The sequence below is a fragment of the Stomoxys calcitrans genome, chromosome 1, assembly GCF_963082655.1.
Source record: "Stomoxys calcitrans chromosome 1, idStoCalc2.1, whole genome shotgun sequence".
In the NCBI taxonomy this organism is placed as follows: Eukaryota; Metazoa; Arthropoda; class Insecta; order Diptera; family Muscidae; genus Stomoxys; species Stomoxys calcitrans.
Genome location: NC_081552.1, coordinates 95,001,233 through 95,025,356, shown reverse-complemented (window position 1 = coordinate 95,025,356; position 24,124 = coordinate 95,001,233). Strand labels below are relative to the sequence as shown.

The 24,124-nt window shown below is 37.7% G+C and overlaps 1 protein-coding gene across 1 annotated transcript in view; it reads left to right on the top strand.

Annotated features, from left to right (window-relative positions):
* Nucleotides 1-24,124, top strand: part of LOC131994281 (uncharacterized) — a gene marked incomplete in the record, with an annotated part of 1,369,549 nt that overhangs the window by 1,223,369 nt on the left and 122,056 nt on the right.

Genomic DNA, 24,124 nt, shown 5'->3' with positions numbered 1-24,124 from the left:
ACTACTCGAAATATTCGTCTGAGACCCCATAAAGTATATATATTCTTGATCGTCGTGACATTTTATGTCGATCTAGCCATGTCCGTCCGTCTGTCCGTCCGTCCGTCCGTCCGTCCGTCCGTCCGTCCGTCCGTCCGTCCGTCCGTCCGTCTGTCTGTCGAAAGCACGCTAACTTCCGAAGGAGTAAAGCTAGCCGCTTGAAATTTTGCACAAATACTTCTTATTAGTGTAGGTCGGTTGGTATTGTAAATGGGCCATATCGGTCCATGTTTTGATATAGCTGCCATATAAACCGATCTTGGGTCTTGACTTCTTGATCCTCTAGAGTGCGCAATTCTTATCCGATTGAAATGAAATTTTGCACGACGTGTTTTGTTATGATATCCAACAACTGCGCCAAGTATAGTTCAAATCGGTTCATAACCTGATATAGCTGCCATATAAACCGATCTTGGGTCTTGACTTCTTGAGCCTCTAGCGTGCGCAATTCTTATCCGATCAGAATGAAATTTTGCACGACGTGTTTTGTTATTATATCCACCAATTGTGCCAAGTATGGTACAAATCGGCCCATAACCTGATATAGCTGCCATATAAACCGATCTTGGGTCTTGACTTCTTGAGCCTCTAGAGTGCGCAATTCTTATCCGATTGGAATGAAATTTTGCAAGACGTGTTTTGTTATGATATCCAACAACTGCGCCAAGTATAATTCAAATCGGTTCATAACCTGATATAGCTGCCATATAAACCGATCTTGGGTCTTGACTTCTTGAGCCTCTAGAGTGCGCAATTCTTATCCGATTGGAATGAAATTTTGCAAGACGTGTTTTGTTGTGATACCCAACAACTGTGCCAAGTATGGTTCAAATCGGTTCATAACCTGATATAGCTGCCATATAAACCGATCTTGGGTCTTGACTTCTTGAGCCTCTAGAGGGCACAATTCTTATCCGATTTGAATGAGTTTTTGCACGAATTATTTCGTTATGATATCCAACAACTGTGCCAAGTATGGTTGAAATCAGTCCATAACCTGATATAGCTGTCATATAAACAGATCTGGGGATTTGACTTCTTGAGCTTTTAGAGGTCGCAATTCCTATCCGATTTGGCTGAAATTTGGCATGACGTATTTTTTTTATTTTTACTTTCAACAACTGTGTCAAATAAAGTACAAGTCGGTTCATAACCTGATATGGCTGCCATATAAACCGATCTGGGATCTTGACTTCTTGACCCTTAGAGGTCGCAATTATTATCCGATATGCCTGAAATTTTGTACGACGGATCCTCTCATGACCATCAACAAACGTGTTTATTATGGTCTGAATCGGTCTATAGCCCGATACAGATCCCATATAAATTGTTCTCTCTATTTTACTTCGTGAGCCCCAATTCTTATACGAATTGGCTGAAATTTTACACAGGTCTCCAACATATAATTTAATTGTGGTCCGAACCGGACCATATCTTGATATCGTTTTAATAGTAGAGCAACTCTTTTCTTATATCCTTTTTTGCCTAAGAAGAGATGCCGGGAAAAGAACTCGACAAATGCGATCCACGGTGGAGGGTATATAAGATTCGGCCCGGCCGAACTTAGCACGTTTTTACTTGTTTGAAAGTTACTGATGTGACCTTCAAAAGAAAGTTAAGAGCCATAGAAATCCGTTGTGAATCAAAAAAGCTATGCCCATGTTAAACTGAAAATCTACGGGAAGGCGGTTTTCTCTACATTTAGCGTCATAAAATCTCTTAACGGAGTGACCCAGAAAAATTAAAGATATTTTCGTTTTCCATGGACTCCAACAAAACAGATTTGGTACACTAGAATCCCTCCATATTTTTTTTGTATCACAGTTAGTTATCCCCTTACTAATGCTAGGGACATTTGTGAGGTATTCTGCGATGTGGTGTCGTCCACCGACAACTATTTATACAAAATTTGAGCAAAGATATAACTTAAAAATCTTCCAAAAATAACGTCTTTGGTTTCGGTCTATAGACAAATATCGTCCAAACACTCACCAAAACGCGATCCATGGTATAGGAATTATAATAATCGACCCGGTCAAACACATTTGCATACACATTTTTAAACTCACACCTATATACAATGCTTGCTAAATGTCCATTTGTCATGATTGTGCACAACTTAAAAGCACACTTACTTCACATAAAAATCCTAGATCTTTCCTTAGCACTGCCAAACAAGGCCCTACTCCGTGCGCTTAAACCTTATAATTGTTTTTAAAGAAAAGTACCGCGAAATTATATATTTAGTATTTCTTCTCGCCAGGAAGCACTGCCATTATTTTGGCTTTGAACGTCACTTTAATATAAACAAAAACAACCAAGTCAATAAACAGCCATTGAGCTTATGAGGAACAACTAACTGATTGCATAATTTAGAGGATGGTCTTCTGTGCCATTTCGACGCAATTTCTTATGTCTACAAACATTTCATTTCCTTGGCTCGCTATCCTGCAACTTAAGAACGAAAACTATACACAGTTGCAGCGTCACCGTCATTCCCACAACAAATGATGTTGGTGCAACGTGGTAATAACGAGTAGTAAATATGCAAATACTCATTTCAAACTAAACAAGCAAAAAAGAGTGCTAAGTTCGGCAGGGCAGAATCTTGGGAACCCACCACCATGGATTCTGCTAAAATATGGAAGCTATATGTAGTTATAGACCGAATTGGACCGTACTTGGCGCAGTTGTTGAGAGTCATAACAGAGCACTATATGGACAATTTACCGAGCCCTCCCACCCCAAAATGATTATGTCCAAAGAAAAAAATTAAATTAAATTTATTCTAAACAAAAAATTTCGGTACCATTTTTGAAAATGGCAAAAATTCATATTAATAAAATTCTATAAAAACAACATTTTGCTGAGACCAGGACTGCCTTAAAATTATATTTCTTTAGGACAAAATTGTATTGAAAATCGTAGTAAAAAATTTTAATGAACAAAATCTTAATGAACTTTTTTCTAAACAAATTTTAATGAAATTTTTCTAATGACAAAATTTGAGTGTAACATTCTCTAATGACAAAATGGACTACCCTCGAAATTATTTTTTAAAGAAAAAAATTCTTTAAATGTTTTATTTTTTTTAATATAGAAACCATCAAACGCAAGATATTAAAAAGCATTCCAGAAATCTGACTTCTAAGAACTTTGAGATTTTTGGGATATAAAAAATTTCCAACTTTCGACAAGCCAATTTTCCCACAAAACATGACGGGAAAAATTGTTGTAACTGGTTTCAGTCGTTCACTTTACGCCAATCCAAATTTCAATACGATACCTCTTTCCCAACGTGAGCTAGAGTTTTTCTAAGGCAGCTCTATTCTTGGGTTTTTTTCGTCGCTAATGGGTTAATGCAATTTTTTTCAAGACCGAATCGCAACGCAATTTTTTCAAAAGATAAAATGTTTGTAATTGTTTTAAACGCAAAGTTATTAAAAGTTTCTTTAAGCCAATATCTTCATGGAATATTCTTGCCAACAAATTTGTATACCCTCCACCATAGGAGGGTATATATATAGTTTGTAACTATTCGAAATATTCGTCTGAGACCCCATAAAGTATATATATTCTTGATCGTCGCGACACTTTATGTCGATCTAGCCATGTCCGCCCGTCTGTCCGTCTGTCTGTCGAAAGCACGCTAACTTCCGAAGGAGTAAAGCTAGCCGCTTGAAATTTTGCACAAATACTTCTTATTAGTGTAGGTCGGTTGCTATTGTAAATGGGCCATATCGGTGCATGTTTTGCACCAAGACCCGATCTTGGGTCTTGACTTCTTGAGTCTCTAGAGTGCGTAATTCTTATCCGATTGGAATGAAATTTTGCACGACGTGTTTTGTTATGATATCTCTTCCGAGACGATCGTGGGACGCGTTTCGTCATATCAGGGGTGGAGGCTTCAAGGGCCATACATTGGTAGGTCGTACTTAATATCGCGAATATACTGCGAAAACCTGTCTATGATGAAAGTAAAACACTATCACAAGTCTGACACCTTTTACACTAGCTGTTCTTTTGCACCGCATGAAGTGATAGACTTTTTTTATTTTTGTGCATTTTTTGGATATTATATTAATGGCTTTGAACTCTGGACAACGGCATAGGCTCTCGCTGCTTGCGACACTATTAGGGCGAAGATAATTTAATTTCATAATTTTTCGTTTTGTTTCTCTTTCGAGACGAGTTCAATGATCGAATATTCGAATGGCTGGAATTCGAACCTGTGCACATGGAGCAGCGGCAAGAGCCGTTGCCGTTGTCTAGCGTCCAAAGCCATTAATACAACTTCCAAAAGATATTCACAAAAACAACCACACTTTAAAGGCTTTAGAAGATTAGGATTGGCCTATAAATAGTGTGTTGGTAGTCCGTGCAAAATTCAGTGCCGACTTTATGACCAAATGTCATCGCCGTTGGGTCAGTTCCTGCACCCAATAGCGACCACAAAAAAAAAAAACAATTTTGAGGTGTCTTTACCAATTTTGCAGTAACAGAGGAATTTTGGCAATTTTCGATTTTGAAAAAATGTGGGGTGGGCTCCGCCCAAAATGAAATCCGGACTACGCCCCTGATGGGAGCTATATCAGGTTATAGACCGATTTGGACCGTAGGAAACTCCGTTGTTGAGAATCATAACAGAGTACTATGTGCAAAATTTCAGTCAAATCGGAAGAAAATTGGGGCTCAAGAAGTCAAATCGGGAGATAGGTTTATATGGGAGCTATATTAAGTTATAGACCGTACTTGGCACAGTTGTTGGAAGTCATAACAGAACACTATGTGCAAAATTTCAACCAAATCGGACAACAATTGTGACTTCCACTGAACCGGTATAACCTACTTGCAATCCCCAACGACCTACATCAATATAGAGTATCTGTGCAAAATTTCAAGCGGCTAGCTCTACGCGTTCGACCGCTATCGTGATTTCGACAGACGCACATGGCTAGTTCGAATCAGAATTTCGAGACGAACAAAAATATATATACTTTATGGGGTCCTAGATCAGTATTTCGAGGTGTTACAAACGGAACGACTAGATAAGTATACCCCATCCCATGGTGGTGGGTATAAAAATGTAAAATCCACTCCAACCACCACCAATATTTTTCTGAATACGACATTCAAATTTTTTTATGCCGAAATAATATAAGTTTAATAAAAAACAAAATATTTTTTTTTGACTGACCGGGAGACTCGAACCAGAGCTTGCAACTCATGAATGGCATGGGAGTTTTGTGCGTTACATGATAGTAAGCCTATATTAACAACTTCCTCAACTCAAAAATTTGTTGAAAGTCCACAAAATGTCAATAATTTTGTTTGTCAAATCTCTTGTAGAGACTTACTTACATACTTCAACAAATAATGCATTCGATTCAATGAAAATTCAAAGTTTCACATACAAATTTGGTTGTTGGTGTTTTCTAAGAGTTACTTCTTCATGCAAAATTGGACAAAAATTGCGGCTTCCGGGGGCTCAAGAAATCATATCGATTGATCGGTTTATATGGAAGATAAATCCAAATTTGAACCGATATGGCCTATTTGCAAACCCCAAATACCTATAGTCAATAGTGAGTATCTGTGCAAAATTTCAAGCGACTAGGTTTACGCGTTCGACCGCTCTCGTGATTTCGACAGACGGACCGACGGACTTGGTTCGATCGACTCAGAATGTCGAGAAGATCAAAAATATATACTTTATGTGGTCTTAAATAAATATTTCGAGGTGTAACAAACGAAAAGACTAGATTAGTATACTCCCATCTATGGTGGTGGGTATAAAAATACATACATATTTGTAAACACAGGATCAACACCAACACCAGCAGCAACAATAACAAATTTGCAACAGCGACAACGTAGATCCAATGCTGATGAACTCAAAGAAAAATAGGAGATGCAAAAAGCGAGTGAGACACTTACTCTTGGTGAAGTTGGTTTTTTATGCTAACAAAAATTAAAGATGTTGCCAACAACCCACCACCAACAACAAAAGCAGCATTAGTCGCCGGCCAAGGACCGTCAGCACTCGCACTGGCATGCTTTCAACAAGACTTTCTGCAGTAGAATAGACACACACATACACCCTTATAAGTACTCTCAATGTGGTCCTTGCTGGTGGTTAGTGGGATAGTGACGTTTCTACATTTTCCAATGCTGCAAGTTGCCAAGAATATGCCAAGAGCTAAAGGTAGACGCAATGCATCCACTCTGCATATTTGCCAGGCTCCAAACCATAAGCCACTATTTGAGCAACACTGAATAAAGCTCAAGAGTCGCATAGAAATTTCTAATTAAATTACATGGAAGAGTTTGAGTCAGACAGCAGCAATGACATCCATGTCAAGAAAGTCAGAGCTTATTTGAGCTTGCATTACACCAATGGTGATAGTCTCAAACGGTGGAGCAAGAGCTTTTAAGCAGCGTATAAAGCTATAATTTTATATAGTGTACTGCACAAATTAGGTCAATATTTGCAAGAAGGTTACAAATGTGCCAACCTACCCCCGTACCACTGTAAACAACGTGGTAAAGGTGAGCTTTAACTGCATATGAAAATCAACATCGGAACAAAGTTTTGATCTATTCATGGGGAACTTGTATTCAATCATATACTGCACCAGAGACAATGCGTTAATTAAAGCCTCTATATTGCCGCAATATGTCACGATGGTCTCATAGAAAAGGCTGTGTGTCGCCTTCGGCCTAAATAAGACAGCTAGCAACATTTTCAAATTTGATGGTGCCATTAACGGCTTGTATACAGAAAATCATTGCCTATAACACAGATTATCTTTCTATTTGGAAGGCTTCAGTCATCCAAGTATTTTGGTTGGTTGAGTTGAGCATCCCCTTGCTGTATAATGATATACCAATAGGTCGTTATTAACACTACGACAAAACCGCCAATGGGTTCTTTGGTGAAGTTTTCTAACAGCCTTTATATACAAGGAGGTTTGCACGAAGTGCTACCAATTCAAACTATCTTGTCTATTGCTGTGAGTCGTTCAAAATACGATTTGCATGCTGCACGAAGGTTAAGTTACGGTATTTTGACCTATTCCCGTACACAAGCTTTCTTCAGCGCATCCATACTGATATATTCGTATACCCTCCACCATAGGATGGGGGGTATACTAATTTCATCATTCTAAGCCGACTACTGGCTTAGGTGTATGTCCATAGTGGCATGGGGCGGATTAATATCTGCACTCTAGAGAACTCTGATTTGACTTCTAGAACCTCTAGAGATCTCAATTCTTATCCGATTTGACTGAAATTGTAAATGGGCCGCTTTGTTATGACTTCCAATAACTTGGCATAGTACGACCCAAATTGGTTCATAACCTGAATTTCTGCTGAAAATGGGAAAGCTGACATTACTGGTGTTTCAGCAAACATAGGGCTACTGTATAAGCAAACGTTTCGGTCAGTTAAATCTGCAAACAAAATCTGCTGTTTCAAGTACAAAAATCTGCTGAAGAAAATGTTTATGCTATTTTTACGTTTGCCTGTAATCAAAACAAGTAGATCATTAAGACCCCATAAAGTATATATATTCTAGATCGTTTCGACATTCTGAGTCCATCTAGCCATGTCCGTCCGTCCGTCGAAATTACGTAGAGGTCGAACGCGTAAAGAAAGCCGTTTGAAATTTTGCACAGATACTAACTATTGATGTATGTTATTGAGGATTGCATAAGGGCCATATCGGTTCAAATTAAGATATAGCTCCCATAAAAATCGATCTCCCGATTTGATTTCTTGAGCCCCTGGAAGATGCAATTTTTCCGATTTAGCTTAAATTTCGCAGATAGCGTTCTGTTGGGATTTCCAATAACTGTGCTAACTACGGTCCAAATCGATCCATTATGTGATATAGCTCCTATATACCGATCTTCCGATTTAACTTCTCGAGCCCCTGGAAGCCGCACTTTTTGTCCGATTTGGCTAAAATTTTGCACATAATGTTCTGTTATGACTTCCAAGCGCTGCGCCAAGTACGCTCTAAATCGGTTTATAACCTCATATAGTTCCAATATAAACCGATCTGCCAATTTGACTTCTTGAGTCCTTACATGACGCAATTTTATTCTGAAATTTTGCATACGGTGTTCTGATACGACTTCCAACAACTGTGCAAAGTACAGTCCGTATTCAGTTTATAACCTCATATAATTACAAATTTTGCCCATGAACATTTCACTAAGGAACAGGGGCAAACTTCTCATATATCAATGAGTGCAGTCCGATTTAAGTTTAAGCTCAATGATAAGGGGCATCCTTTTTATAGCCGAGTCCGAACGGCGTGCCGCAGTGCGACACATCTTTGGAGAGAAGTTTTATATGGCACACTACCTCACAAATGTTGTCAGCACTAGGAGGTGAAAACCACCTCTGAAAACTTTTTTCTGATGGTCTCGCCAGGATTCGAACCCAGGCGTTTAGCGTCATGGGCGGACATGCTAACCTCTGCGCTACGATGGCCTCCTCCTAATAATCTTATATAGCTCCCATATAAACCGGTCTTTTGATTATCCTTGTTCGGTTGCTAGAAGCTTTAATATTTGCTGGTTTGGTAAGAGTTTGGTGTGTTGAATAAAATTATGTCCTTCAACTAAATTTAATTTGTATTAATTTTTAGCAGAGTCCATGATGATGGGTTTCCAAGATTCGGCCCGGCCGAACTTGGCACGATTTTAGCATTAATTTTCACCAAACTACAGATTTTTTAACAGTCAGTCTGCTGCTCTGAAATTGCAGAACTACTGCTGTAAAAGCAGAACTAATGTTATAGTAGCAGCGAAATTAACCCCTTATATTCGTCAGACAGTATTTGCTATTTTCAGCAAACTTTTTTCTATGAGTGTATATAAACCGATCTCTTGATTTTACTTCTTGAGCTTCTATAGGCGTAATTCTCATCCGATTTGACTGCAAAATGACTTCTACTATGTCTAATATCCAAACCAAGTATGATCCGAATAGGTCCTTAATCTAATATATTGTACCTTCTATGGCATAGCACTGTTTGCATTCCATACGGCTTTTTATACCCTCCACCATAGGAGGGGTTTATACTAATTTCGTCATTCTGTTTGAAACATCTCGAAATATGCGTCTAAGATCCAATAAAGTATATATATTCTTGCTAGCTAAAATTTAACATGAGGTGTTTTGTTATGACTTCCAAAAACTGTGATTAATATGTCGTAAATCGGTACAAAACCTGATATAGCTGCCATATAAACCGATCTGGGATCTTCTTGACCGTACTTCTTGAGCCTTTAGAGAGAGCAATTCTCATCCGATCTAACAAAAATTTTGTCCAACGGCCATGGGAGACCTGCAACATACGTGAGCAATATGGTGTGAATCGATCTATAGCTTGATACAGCTTCCATATAAACCGATCTAACGATTTTGCTTCTTGAGCCCCTACAATTCGCAATTCTTATCTGAATGAACTGAAATATAGGGTGATTTTTTTGAGGTTAGGATTTTCATGCATTAGTATTTGACAGATCACGTGGGATTTCAGACATGGTGTCAAAGAGAAAGATGCTCAGTATGCTTTGACATTTCATCATGAATAGACTTACTAACGAGCAACGCTTGCAAATCATTGAATTTTATTACCAAAATCAGTGTTCGGTTCGAAATGTGTTCATTCACCGTAACGTTGCGTCCAACAGCATCTTTGAAAAAATACGGTCCAATGATTCCACCAGCGTACAAACCACACCAAACAGTGCATTTTTCGGGATGCATGGGCAGTTCTTGAACGGCTTCTGGTTGCTCTTCACTCCAAATGCGGCAATTTTGCTTATTTACGTAGCCATTCAACCAGAAATGAGCCTCATCGCTGAACGGTGAATGAACACATTTCGAACCGAACACTGATTTTGGTAATAAAATTCAATGATTTGCAAGCGATGCTCGTTAGTAAGTCTATTCATGATGAAATGTCAAAGCATACTGAGCATCTTTCTCTTTGACACCATGTCTGAAATCTCACGTGATCTGTCAAATACTAATGCATGAAAATCCTAACCTCAAAAAATCACCCTTTAGTACTCAATGACTTCTACAATCTTCAGCATTCAATTCATTTATGGTCCGCATCGGACTATAACTTGTTATACCCACCACCGAAGGATGGGGGTATATTCATTTTGTCATTCCGTTTGCAACACATCGGAATATCCATTTCCGACCCTATAAAGTATATATATTTTTGATCAGTGTAAAAATCTAAGACGATCTAGACATGTCCGTCCGTCTGTCCGTCTGTATGTTGAAATCACGCTGCAGTCTTCAAAAATAGAGATATTGAGCTGAAACTTTGCACAGATTCTTTTTTTGTCCATAAGCAGGTTAAGTTCGAAGATGGGCTATATCGGACTATATCTTGATATAGCCCCCATATAGACCGATCGGCCGATTTAGGGTCTTAGGCCCATAAAAGCCACATTTATTATCCGATTTTGCTAAAATTTGGGACAGTGAGTTGTGTTAGGCCCTTCGACTTCCTTCGTTAATTTGGACCAGATCGGTTCAGATTTGGATATAGCTGCCATATAGACCGATCGGCCGATTTAGGGTCTTAGGCCCATAAAAGCCACATTTATTATCCGATTTTGCTAAAATATGGGACAGTGAGTTGTGTTAGGCCCTTCGACTTCCTTCGTTAATTTGGACCAGATCGGTTCAGATTTGGATATAGCTGCCGTATAGACCGATCCTCCGATTTAGGGTCTTAAGCCCATAAAAGCCACATATATTATCCGATTTTGCTGAAATTTGGCACAGGGAGTTGTGTTAGGCCCTTCGACTTCCTTCGTTAATTTTGCCTAGATCGGTTCAGATTTGGATATAGCTGCCATATAGACCGATCCGCCGATTTCGGGTCTTAGGCCCACAAAAGCCATATTTATTATCCGATTTTGATGAAATTCGAGGCAGTGAATTGTGTTAGGTCCATCGGCATCCTCAGTCAATTTGACCCAGATCGGTCCAGATTTGGATATAGCTGCCATATAGACCGATCCTCCGATTTAGGGTCTTAAGCCCATAAAAGCAACATTTATTATCCGATTTTGCTGAAGTGTGGGACAGTGAGTTGTCTTAGGCCCTTCGACATCTGTCTTCAATTTGGCCCAGATCGGTTCAGATTTGGATATAGCTGCCATATAGACCGATTTCCTGATTTAAGGTTTTGGGCCCATAAAATGCTCATTCATTGTCCGATGTCGCTGAAATTCGGGACAGTGAGTTAAATTAAACCCCTAGACATACTTTTGCAATATCGCACAGATCGGTCCATATTTGGATATAGCTGCCATATAGACCGATATCTAGGTTTTAGGTTTTGGGGCCATAAAAGACGCATTTATTGTCTGATGTCGCTGAAATTTGAGACAGTGAGTTTGGTTAGGCTCTTCGACGTCCTTCTTCAATTTTGGCCAGAACGGTCTAGATTTGAATATAGCTGCCATACAGACCGATCTCTCGATTTAAGGTTTTGGGCCCATAAAAGAGGCATTTATTGTCCGATTTCGCTTAAATTTGGGACAGTGCTTTAAGTTAGGCTCTTCGACATTTTAATGCAACTTGGCCCAAATCGGTCCAGATTTGGATATAGCTGCCATGTAGACCGATATCTCGATTTAAAGTCTTGGCCCCATTAAATTCGCATTTATAATCCGATATCACTGAAATTTGACAAAGTCTTATGTTAGGCTTTTCGAAATCCGTGTCGTTTATGGTTCAGATCGGTTTATTTTTAGATATATCTACTGTACTTATTAGTGTTTGGTCCAAATCGGAACATATTTTAATAAAACTGATATGGGACATAAGTTATGAATTTTTCACCGAATTTTGATGAAAGGCGGTTTACATATATACCCGAGGTGGTGGGTATTCAAAGTTCGGCCCGGCCGAACTTAATGCCTTTTTACTTGTTTTTATATAATAACGATAAAAGCAAATAGAGCTCTAAAGCCAGTACCCACGACAGTGTGGCTACCTTCGTACCAATGGCAGCAATGGCTATGTGAACACGGATCAGTTGATTAGGTAATTTTGTTTCAGTAATATTCCATAAATTTTGGCGAGAACATCAGAATAAAATTATCAGTGGTGGATTTCCCCTCCTAATGCTGGCGACATTCGTGAGGTACTGTGCCATTGGGTATGGCAGCCGTGTAAAAACTTCTCCCCACAGAGTGCTCCCTGGCAACATTTGTGAGGTAGTGTGCCATATAAAACTACTCTCCAAAGAGGTGTCGCACTGCGGCAGGCCGTTCGTACTCGGCAATAAAAAAGGGGTCCCTTATCGTTGAGCTTAAACTTCAATCGGAGAGCACTCATTAATATGTGAGAAGTTTGCCCCTGTACTTTAGTGGAATCTTCATGGGCAAATTTGCAATATTCCACAAATGAAAATCTTCTCTTCCAACATAATTTATCATTGTCATTACTACGTGGATGCCCAAACTAATCAAAACACATGGCATGAAAATAAAACGAAAAAAAAAACTTTATTTAAGTAGATATGTTTTTCAATGCAAAAATTCCCATGAACATTCCACTAAAAAACTGGGGCAAACTTCTCACTTATCACAGAGTGCTGTCCGATTCAAATTTTGGGCTCAATGATAAGGGCCTCTTTTTATTGCCGAACGGCGTGCCGCAATGCGACACCTCTTTGGGGAGAAGTTTTAACATGGCATAGTACCTCACAAATGTCGCCAGCATTAGGAGGGGATAACCACCGCTGAAAATTTGTTTTCGTATATCTTATATTAGAACCCAGGCGTTCAGAGTCATAGCCGAACATGGTTTTCAATATTTTAGCAGATTTTTGTTAGCTGAAATACCAGTAGGAAATGTTTGCTGAAACAGCAGTATCATCTGCTTTCCATTTTTCAGCAAACAAAAACTGTTGCTTCAGTTAACATTTTTGCTGTTTTGAATAGCAATTTTCGTTGGGTGCAGTTGACGCGAAGGCAAAATATTCCATTTCGCACTTCTTATTCTGCACTAAAATAAAGGGTGATTTTTTTGAGGTTAGGATTTTCATGCATTAGTATTTGACAGATCACGTGGGATTTCAGACATGGTGTCAAAGAGAAAGATGCTCAGTATGCTTTGACATTTCATCATGAATAGACTTACTAACGAGCAACGCTTGCAAATCATTGAATTTTATTACCAAAATCAGTGTTCGGTTCGAAATGTGTTCATTCACCGTAACGTTGCGTCCAACAGCATCTTTGAAAAAATACGGTCCAATGATTCCACCAGCGTACAAACCACACCAAACAGTGCATTTTTCGGGATGCATGGGCAGTTCTTGAACGGCTTCTGGTTGCTCTTCACTCCAAATGCGGCAATTTTGCTTATTTACGTAGCCATTCAACCAGAAATGAGCCTCATCGCTGAACGGTGAATGAACACATTTCGAACCGAACACTGATTTTGGTAATAAAATTCAATGATTTGCAAGCGTTGCTCGTTAGTAAGTCTATTCATGATGAAATGTCAAAGCATACTGAGCATCTTTCTCTTTGACACCATGTCTGAAATCCCACGTGATCTGTCAAATACTAATGCATGAAAATCCTAACCTCAAAAAAATCACCCTTTAATAACTTTTCGTAATAGTGTTTTCGAGATGTAGCTTAGAATGAGATTAAATAGTTTAGCTTTTATTTTGATTATGGCCAGCGTATCCCTTTGGCGTCATTATATTTGTATACCCTCCACCATAGGTTGGAGGGTGTACAAGTTTCGTCATCTATTTGTAACACAGCAAAATATTGATCTGAGACCCAACAAAGTACATAAATATATTCTTTATCGTCTTAATGTTCTAAGTCGATTTAACCTTGTCCGTCGAAAGCACGCAAACTTTCCAAGGCGCTTCCAATTTTGCACAAATACTTTCTATTAGTGTAGGTCAGTTGGGATTGTTAATGGGCCTATCGGTCCATGTTTTGATATAGCTATTAGATATTATCCGATTAGGCTGATCTTTAGCATGAAGTGTTTTGCTTTGCCTTCCCGATTTTGCGTCTTGATCCTCTATAGGGGCTCAATTCTTATCCATTCATCATCTTGTTGCAAATTTACTTCTTGAACCCCAAAATCTCGTTTTTATTATTTGACTTGGTAGGTCGTGTCCTTTAACACATAAGAAATTAAATTTTATGATAGCATATTTATTTTAAAGTTTTAGTTTTTTGGCTCGTTTTCAGTGCTAAAATCCTACAAATAAGAAAAAATGTAAAATTGTTCACAAAATTTTTTTCTGTGCATTGTTCCCGTTTTGTCGTACTTGTTTTCTTAAAATTGTTTTACTTATTGGTGGAATGGAGGAATGGTGGACTTTTCTCCTCAAATGCACTTTTTAGGATTTGTTTTCTTTAATTTTAACTTTCTACCCACTGTTATTTCAAAACATTTTATGTTAGTACTAAAGAAATTCATTTCTATTCCTTTAAAGAGTTTTTCCTGTCGGGAGATAGTAAAGAGAAACTCAAAAGTAACCATAAAATAGTAGAAGACTGAAATGCAAATAATTTAGTTAAAAAGTATACACAAGGTAAATGTGGCAAATAACTAGGTGCGGGTACTACGAAATGAAAGTGGGTGGGTACTTGGAAGGTGACATTTTATAAAGCTGAAAAACATAAATATACATATTTGCATTGCATGTTTTCAAGTTTTCGTAGAAGATTTCCTTAGATCAGCACCGGTTGAGATAAAAAAAAAAAATTAAATAGTAAAGAGCAGTCAGCTGCAAGACAATATGGGTTTTTGAGAACTTGCTATGATGTATGTCACTCGAATTGTTTTAATAAATTATTGTTTAGAGTGATATACGCATCACAATCTTAGACCGGATAAATCTACCAATGATTAAATATCACATGGATGATTAAGTTTATTAAGACTATGCTCGTGGGTGACATTACGAATGGATAGAGCCATCGGGTAATAAATGCAGCTTTCAGACCCATAATCGCCAGATCGGCCTATATGGCAGCTATCTCTAAATATGGTCCGACATAGGCCATATTCGGCTTGAATAACGTTTTGTTTCAAATTTCAGCAAAATCATACAAAAAATTCGGACTTAAGATCCTTAATCGACAGATCAGTCTTTATGGCAGGTATATCCAAGTGAGTTTGAGTGAATTTCTTACCGGGAGTAGTCATACCTTGTCGCAGCTCCAGATATTTCCGAGTCTATTGCTGTATTCGGCCTTTCCACACAAAACGGCTACTGATTTAATAAAGTTCCTCTACCTGGCCATTGTTGGGCATTGAAGTGCGGTTGATACCACAGCTGGCCTTTCACAAAATAGCGATTTTAAAATCAAAATAACACAGAATTGAAATTTATTTTATTGGAAAGTGTAAATTATCGCAATTTTACTCAAAGGTGCAAAGAGTTGTGACGGACGACCAAAGAAAACAGCTGTGTTTATTTCTTTCTGGCAAATAGTGGTTTTAAGCGGTTGCCACCTTTTATAACGCTGGTATGTAAATGCACAGCTTATTATAATCCCAGAAAAAGAGGAAGAATACCAGTTGCGCCTAAACACACACTACATATTTTGGAAATATTGCCAGTTCCACCTAATTTCTTAGTCGTCATTGCATTAACGTCGCTAAATCTAGTACCAAAACTTGGACTCTAAAAGCATGTCAACGCCACCAGTTAACTCACCGTACAACACAAGTAACACAGTGGGCCTCATCGAACAAAAAGCTAAGCGAAAACTGATGGAGACTTCTCCTGAAAACCCGGTAATTGTAGGAAACATGCCAACCATGGAGCTTATGAAAATGATGCAGGATTCAATGTCAAAATTGCTAGACGAGAAATTAGAAAATCTCCCAACTAAATCAGACATCACCGACCTAAAAAACAACATTGAAGGGGTAAAAGACGACATTAAGCGCTTAAAAATCGAAAACGAAGAATTAAAGGCAGAGGTGCAAAAGCTTAGAGAAGATAAGGAAGAAGACAAAAAAAGACTTCAAAAACTGGAAGACCAATTGGGAAGAAACAAGTTAATTGTGAGAGGTCTACCTTACCAGAAATCGTTGCATGGGGCAGTCAAGAAACTTTTCAATGGAAACCTGAAGATGAGCATTGAACCGGAAATCGACTTTATAAAAAAAGTGCAGGAGACAAATGAGAAAATGACAGTTTTAGTGGAATTCAAGTCAACCAAAACAGTGGCTGATGTCCTTAGAAATACTAAAATGTTAGCTGGCACATCCATATTTATTGAATGCGATTTGAGTGGTGTTAGGCTGCAGAGAAAGAAGATTATGTTGCTTCTAAAAAAAGAATTGCAGAAGCACAACGGAGAAAAAAGGATTGGAGTCAGAGGAGAGCAGTTGGTACTGGATGGAAGAAGCTTTTATTGGAACAATAAAAATGAACTAATGAGTGGCCAAAACAATGGTATGAAAATATTGCAAAGCATCATTGGTAACAGTATTGAAAATATAGATTTAAGTTATGAACATTTTGTCGAAATTTTGTCTTCAAAAAACTACTAAAAGCAAATACTTTTTCCAACAACAATAATAATACTAGTAATAATATAAATATTAAGAATAAAAATACCGAGGTGAAAGATGATTTTATATTAAAAATTGTAGCATACAATGTCCATGGGTTAGCTAGCAAAAATCTTCATCAGAGTTTTTACGAATATATAGAAAACTTTCATATTTTTATACTTTCCGAAACACATGTCGAATTGAAAAATCAAGAAAACTATACAAAAAAATTTAAAAATTTCAAAATCTATTGGAAAGCAGCATCCAGAAACTATCTAAGAGGGAGAGGTATAGGTGGTCAGTTATATGGTGTGAGAAACGATTTGGAAGAAGAAGGTTTTAAACATTCACTACTACAATGGGAAAACCAGGATGTGATTCGGTGTGAATTAAATGCAACAATGTTCGAGATAATACCTGTGTATCTGAGAGGCGTAAACTGGGAAGCAGATTTTAATGGATTGAAAGCTACTATAGCGAGTAACGATAGCCCTAAAATTGTTATCGGTGACCATAATATCCGGATAGGCGAGGAACAAGACTTGCCCGAGGAAATTGCGGAAAGATATACTCGAAAGTCTGAAGACAAAACGAGCAGTGCAAATGGGAAAAAATTCATCGAATTCTGCAATGGAAATGGGTTAGTAGTTTTGAATGGCAGAACCTCAGGAGATGAAGATGGAAAGTTTACTTTTGCAAATAGAAACGGTAGTTCAGTAATCGATTTGGCTGTCGTATCTTTGGATATTATGCCCTACGTGTATAAATTTGAAGTTGAAGATAAAATTTGGTCCGACCATTTCCCAATTGTGCTAACAATAAAGATACCTCGTACTTCAGGACGGGGAAAGCAAAAAAGTAAACTCTTGCCGAAATTAATATGGAGGGAGGCAAATAAAATTGTCTATCAAAATGCTCTAATTCGTGAAACAAAAAATTTACCCGCAAATCCAGATATGGAAATGTTTATCAAAGCTATCAACGATTCATACCCGAAACAGTCAACCAGAAAAAATGGGCGTTTCAAAGAAAGTTGGTTCGACCAGGAGTGCTTAAAAAGCAGAGTCAAGACCATGAAAAAACTTGGTTTATACAGAAAAACTGGAAATATAGTCAACAGAACTGAGTACATCCAGCAGAAGAAATGTTATGAAAAGTTGTGCAGGCGGAAAAAACTTGAATATAACCAGAAAATTGAGCTCAGAATTGACATGGCGACCGACAGTAAATCTTGGTGGAGATTAGCCAAAGAAATAAGACAAAGAGACAATGATTGCAGTTGTAGTATTCCGGCGCTAGCCTTAAAAGATTATTTTGAGCCCCTATTAAACCCAAAATCCAATATCGTAGACATATCCTACGCCCCCTATTTTGTTTTTGATAGAGACTTAGATAGAGATTTCTTTCACTCTTCAAGAAATCAAGTTCTTATTGAATACCCTCAAATCAAATAAGACACCCGGAGAGGACCGAGTCCCGTACGAGTTTTTTGTACACGCACCAGAGGAGTTCTTAGTTGCACTATGCAATGCTTTTACCAAAATTCTAAATGGCTACGACGACTTTAAAACATTTCGCTCCGGTGTCATATTTCCAATTCACAAGAAAGGAAATATCAATGATGTAAGAAACTATAGAGGTATCACATTCATGAACTGTGTTGGGAAGCTGATGATAGGAATGATGAACAATAGAATCACTGAATGGGTAAACAAACACAAAGTATTAAATGAGTACCAGGCGGGCTTTAGAAGAGGCTATTCCACCATAGACAATATATTTAATTTGATGGCAATGATTAACATAAAGTTAAGTGAGAACAGAAAAGTCTACGCATTTTTCGTCGACTTTAAAGCCGCCTTTGATAGAGTGCCGAGGCAGCTTCTGATATTCAAACTACATGAGATTGGACTTTCTTCGAAAATAGTGAAGTTTATAGAAAATATTTATATCGAAACTAAGTCAGCTGTGTGGACCGGTACAGGATTATCGGACTACTTCAACACTACTACTGGAGTAAAACAAGGGTGTTTACTATCGCCTATGCTCTTCTCAATATACCTAAATGATCTACACGATTATCTCGAAGGAGGCCTTTTTGTGGACGATATAAATTTGCGCGTCCTAATGTACGCGGACGACATTGTTATATTGGCTGATGATCCAAACACTCTGCAAAGAATGATAAAAAGCTGGAAATGTACTGTAAAAAATGGGGTATGGAAGTAAACCAAGTCAAATCGGAGATTATGGTGTTCAGGAATGGAGGGCGCCTTGCCGCAAGCGAAAAATGGTTGTACAATGATGAGATAATACGAGTTGTAAACGAATATAAATACCTTGGTTTAACGTTGACCCCGAAACTATCATTTTCAAAGCACTTATCTCAAAAAGAAGTAGCGGCTAAAGTGTCGATTAACTCAACATGGAAAAACTTTATTTCAAAACCCGCCGTATCTTTGAAAGCAAAATGGAAAATGTTCCTTTCGGTTTGCCGCTGCATTCATAGTTATAGAGCCGAAGTCTGGGGAAACTCATACTTTGAGGATGTGGACAAACTTTATCGTTATTTTATCAAACGTGTATTGAGACTACCGGAATGTACACCGAATTATATAGTAGCTTTGGAAACTGGATACGAACCCGGATACATACACACGTATTCTTTACATTTATCATATTTATCAAAGTTGCTGTTTAAGCTTGAAGATTACAGACTTCCACACATCCTTGCATTAAAACTATCCGAAAAAAACCTAGCCTGGTTTAAAGATTATAGAGTCCAACTTTCATCCTATAACATTGATAATAGAAACATTATGCTTGACCAGACATGTTGGCATGGTGTAAGTCAAGAACTCCTTTACAAAATTACAGAAAATGCCTATAACTCACATATCCAAAAAGCTCAAGAAAGCGAACGGCGTGGATACAAATACCTTGATTTTAATATAGGGGTTTACTACTGCAATGAAAAATTTACCTTGGAACAAATTTCACTTATAATGAAAGCAAGAGGTGACCTTTTCCCACTAAATGAAAATAAATATGGGCCGGATGTCGACCAACGATGCTCACTGTGTAATTCAGGGGAAGTTGAGTCTTTAGATCACTTTATATGCAGATGCCCAGTACTAAACGGGATACGAATAAAATATTTCAACCAATCATCATTGGAGCGAAATGACTTAATATATATACTGAACGGGTGTGAAGATTTTTGCTGGCTTACTTTATGCAATTATTTGAAGAAAGCGATTGCTTACAGAAAAACTTTAATAGAGGAATTTAATTATTAATCAAAACTATTATACTCATTCTTCCAGCAGACGGTTTATACATAAACCACGCTGTGACATTCTTTATTAATATAGTATTATTATACTGCAGATTGAAATAATTTTTGTAACGTTATATGAAATAAAGAACATTGAATTGAAATTGAAAATATCCAAAAATGGAACAAGAACATAACCTGCGTATGGAAGATATACGAGTCTGTGCAAAATTTCAACTCAATATCTCAATTGTTAAAGACTGTGGCGTGATTATAACTGACGGATTAACGGACGGACATCGTTAAATAGTCTTATGGTCAGAAATGGATATTTCGATGTGTTGCAAACGGAATGACTAGATAAATATATGCGCTATCCTATGGTGGTTGGTATAAAAAGGTCATGATGGTAGAGGCATTTACTTATCAAATTGATCTGCCTGTTTCGGTGTCCAAAATAGAAGAGGACATCAAACCATCTGCCATTTTTAGCTCGGCTCTGCTGCTTTATTTAAAAATTCTAAACCAGCAATGTTTTAATATTAAATCAAAGATAATAAAAAAATAAAATCAAATCAAATAAAACAAACTTTGCTAAACCTTTCTAAGTTCTTTGCTATGCTATTTTTTGAATAGAAAACATTGAATTTAAATGATCTCGAGCTGGAATATGTTCGAAAAATCACGAAACGATTTTAAAGATCAAAATAAAAGAGCACAGAGTGGCCTACGCCCAAAAAGCAATTGCAATGACATTCGACGAATGTCCAAGTGCACAACGAAAAGACATGTTTTTTGATTCTGTTGACGTGTTTTTTGGTTCTAAGCATTGATGATTACCCAGCGAACCAAATGCCTGCTGTCAGACAAATCTAAAAAAATTCTGAAGTCTTCCGACACAATCTTACCCAGTTCGTTTCGAATTCTGTTCGACATTCCGAGGGAAATCTTTTCGTTTTGAAAGAATTCTAAATGAAATCTGACTGTCTTTTCGTATGCTTTTTTTAATTTTTCTTTCCACTGTTCTGAGCTATTTTGGACTGTTTGTCTGTAGGAATTTTTGTGAATAAAATCTACACGATGTCCGACCGTCGCAAGTTTTTTTTTATTTTTCTTCCATATACGCATAGAAAAAAGTTTGCTGAAAATAACAAACACTGTATGCCGAATATTAGTATTTAAATTTGCTGCTATTATAGCAGTAGTTCTGCTATTACAGCAGTAGTTCTGCAATTTCAGAGCAGCAGGCTGACTGCTGAAAAGTATGTTGTTTGCTGAAAATGACACCTGCTTATTTATGAAGTAGGTGTTAGAAGAAACAAGTAAGAGCGTGCTAAGTTCGGCGCGGCCGAGTCTAACATACCCTCCGCAATGGATTGTATTTGGCGAGTTCTTTGCGCAGTATCTCTTTTTAGGCAAACAAAGAATAATGAATAATAACTGTTATGCTATTGTAGTCGGATTCGGACCATAAATGAATTGAATCCTAAACATTGTAAAAGTTATTGTGTAATATTTCAGTCCATTCGGATAAGAATTGCACCTTGTAGGGGCTTAAGAAGTAAAATCAGAAGATCGGTTTATTAGGGAGCTGTAGCAAGCTAAAGATCTATTCAGACCATATTTCACATGTTTGTTGAAGGTCATGGAAGAAGCCGTTGTACGAAATTTGAGCCAAATTGGATAATAACTGCACCCTCTAGAGGCTCAAGAAGTCAAGATCCCAGATCGGTTTATATGGCAGTTATATCAGGATACGTACCGATTTGCGCCATACTATGCACAGTTGTTGGAAGTCACAACAAAACAGATCGTGCTGAATTTCAGCTTAATCGTGTAATAATTGCACCCTCTAGAGGCTCAAGAAGTCAAGACTCCAGATCGGTTTATATGACAGCTATATCAGATTGTGGACCGACTTAATCCATTCTTAGGACAGTTATTAAAAGTCATAACAAAACACCTCATGCAAAATTTCAGCTAAATGGGGTAATAATTGCGGCCTAGTGGCTCAAGAAGTCAAGAGCTCAGATCGGTTCATATGACATATATGGTTGATGATGTACTTGAAATTCGTACATTGTTGTACCAGAAAGTTTAAAATAATATACAAGAGATCATCTTTGCCTACAGTGAACGGAGACAGCTAAAATAAGGCAATTCAACAACCATTATCACAGTCTTGACCAAAATGCCACATGTGGAAGAAAACGTACTAATTGTGGTGCAGTTTGTACCTTGTAAGTATATATTGGGCGACTAGAAGATAGTTTTTATTCGTGCATTTAGGTACTCAAACCTACAAAATGGTACATTCTTTACGGAGTGAGATAAAGCTCTCACAATTGGGATCTATACCTTGACGACAAGTTTTGGGCGATCAAAAGATTTTTTTCAAAATCGCACATATAAGTACTAAGATATACAAGATGGTACTTTCTTTACGAATTTAGCTAAAGCACTTAAAATTTGGATTCGGGTACACTTTGACATTAGATATAGGGCGGCTAGAAGATTTGTTTTTAATTCGTGCATTTAGGTACCAAGATGTACAAAATTGTACATTCTTCACAGAGTGATCTCAAGCTCTCAAAATTGGGATACAGCTATACCTTGGCGAAGCGGACCGCCGGGATGCTAGTTGTAAATAAATACATTTGTTTGTTTGTCTTAGTTTGCAAATTTCATGCATTGCAAACTAAATAGTGTAACTGCAGAGTCTAGGTCCATAAAAATTCAATGTTGTTCGTTTTAGTACATAAATATACAAACATCAGAAATATCTTCTAGTCATTCAATACATACTGTCACAATGTAACTGTATCCCGAATTTCAAAGCACCAGCTCAATACATAAGGAAAATGTAATTTTGTACGTTTTAGTACCCAAATGTAAAAAACTAAAAAAAAAATCTTCTAGTTGCGCACAAAATACTGTCAAGGTGTAACTGCATCTCAAGTTTTAGAGCTTTAGTCCACAGTGCAAAAGATTAGCATTTAGCATAAACGAATTTAAAAAAAAAAAAATATTTTGTACGTACGATTTTATATGTATGATTTTCATTCATATGATTTTCTTCTATTCGCCCAATATATGCTTTCAAGGTACCAATTACACCACAATTAGTAAATTTTCTTCTGGTACGATTTGTTACGTATTTTTGTCCAGACTGATAATTCGTATCAAGGTGCTTAATTCTAGCTGTCCCCTCGCTCTAGGCGAATATAAGATATTTCGTACTATTTAGCACTTTTCGATACCAATGTGTGCGAATAGAACATTTTGTCACCCATCACGATCCGCATCGTTCGGGTCCCGGGCGGCGTAAGGGGGAATGAATAAGCAGACGATTTGGCAGTGAAGGCCAGAGGACTGCCATCAATATCATCAATATTGCTATTTTTTATCATTCGAGTGAGTAGATAATTTAGTCACCCATCTTATATTTCCTAGTTGAACCTACATGCCAAATTTTAGACCGCTAACTCCATCTGTTAAAAAAGTACAAAATAGCACGAATTGCGGAACTAATCGTACGTTTTCTGCCATTACCAGTACTATTTTTATACCCTCCACCATAGGATGGGGAGTATACTAATATCGTCATTCTGTTTGTAACTACTCGAAATATTCGTCTGAGACCCCATAAAGTATATATATTCTTGATCGTCGCAACATTTTATGTCGATCTAGCCATGTCCGTCCGTCCGTCCGTCAGTCTGTCGAAAGCACGCTAACTTCCGAAGGAGTAAAGCTAGCCGCTTGAAATTTTGCACAAATACTTCTTATTAGTGTAGGTCGGTTGGTATTGTGAATGGGCCATATCGGTCCATGTTTTGATACAGCTGCCATATAAACCGATCTTGGGTCTTGAATTCTTGAGCCTCTAGAGGGCGCAATTTTTATCCGATTGGAATGAAATTTTGCACGACGTGTTTTGTTATAATATTCAACAACTGTGCCAAGTATGGTTCAAAACGGTATATAACCTGATATAGCTGTCATATAAACCGATCTTGGGTCTTGACTTCTTGAGCCTCTAGAGGGCTCAAGAAGTCCAAATTGAATGAAATTTTGCACGACGTGTTTTGTTATGATATCCAAAAACTGTGCCAAGAATGGTTCAAATGGGTTCATAACCTGATATAGCTGCCAAATAAACCGATCTTGGGTCTTGACTTCTTGAGCCTCTAAAGCGCGCAA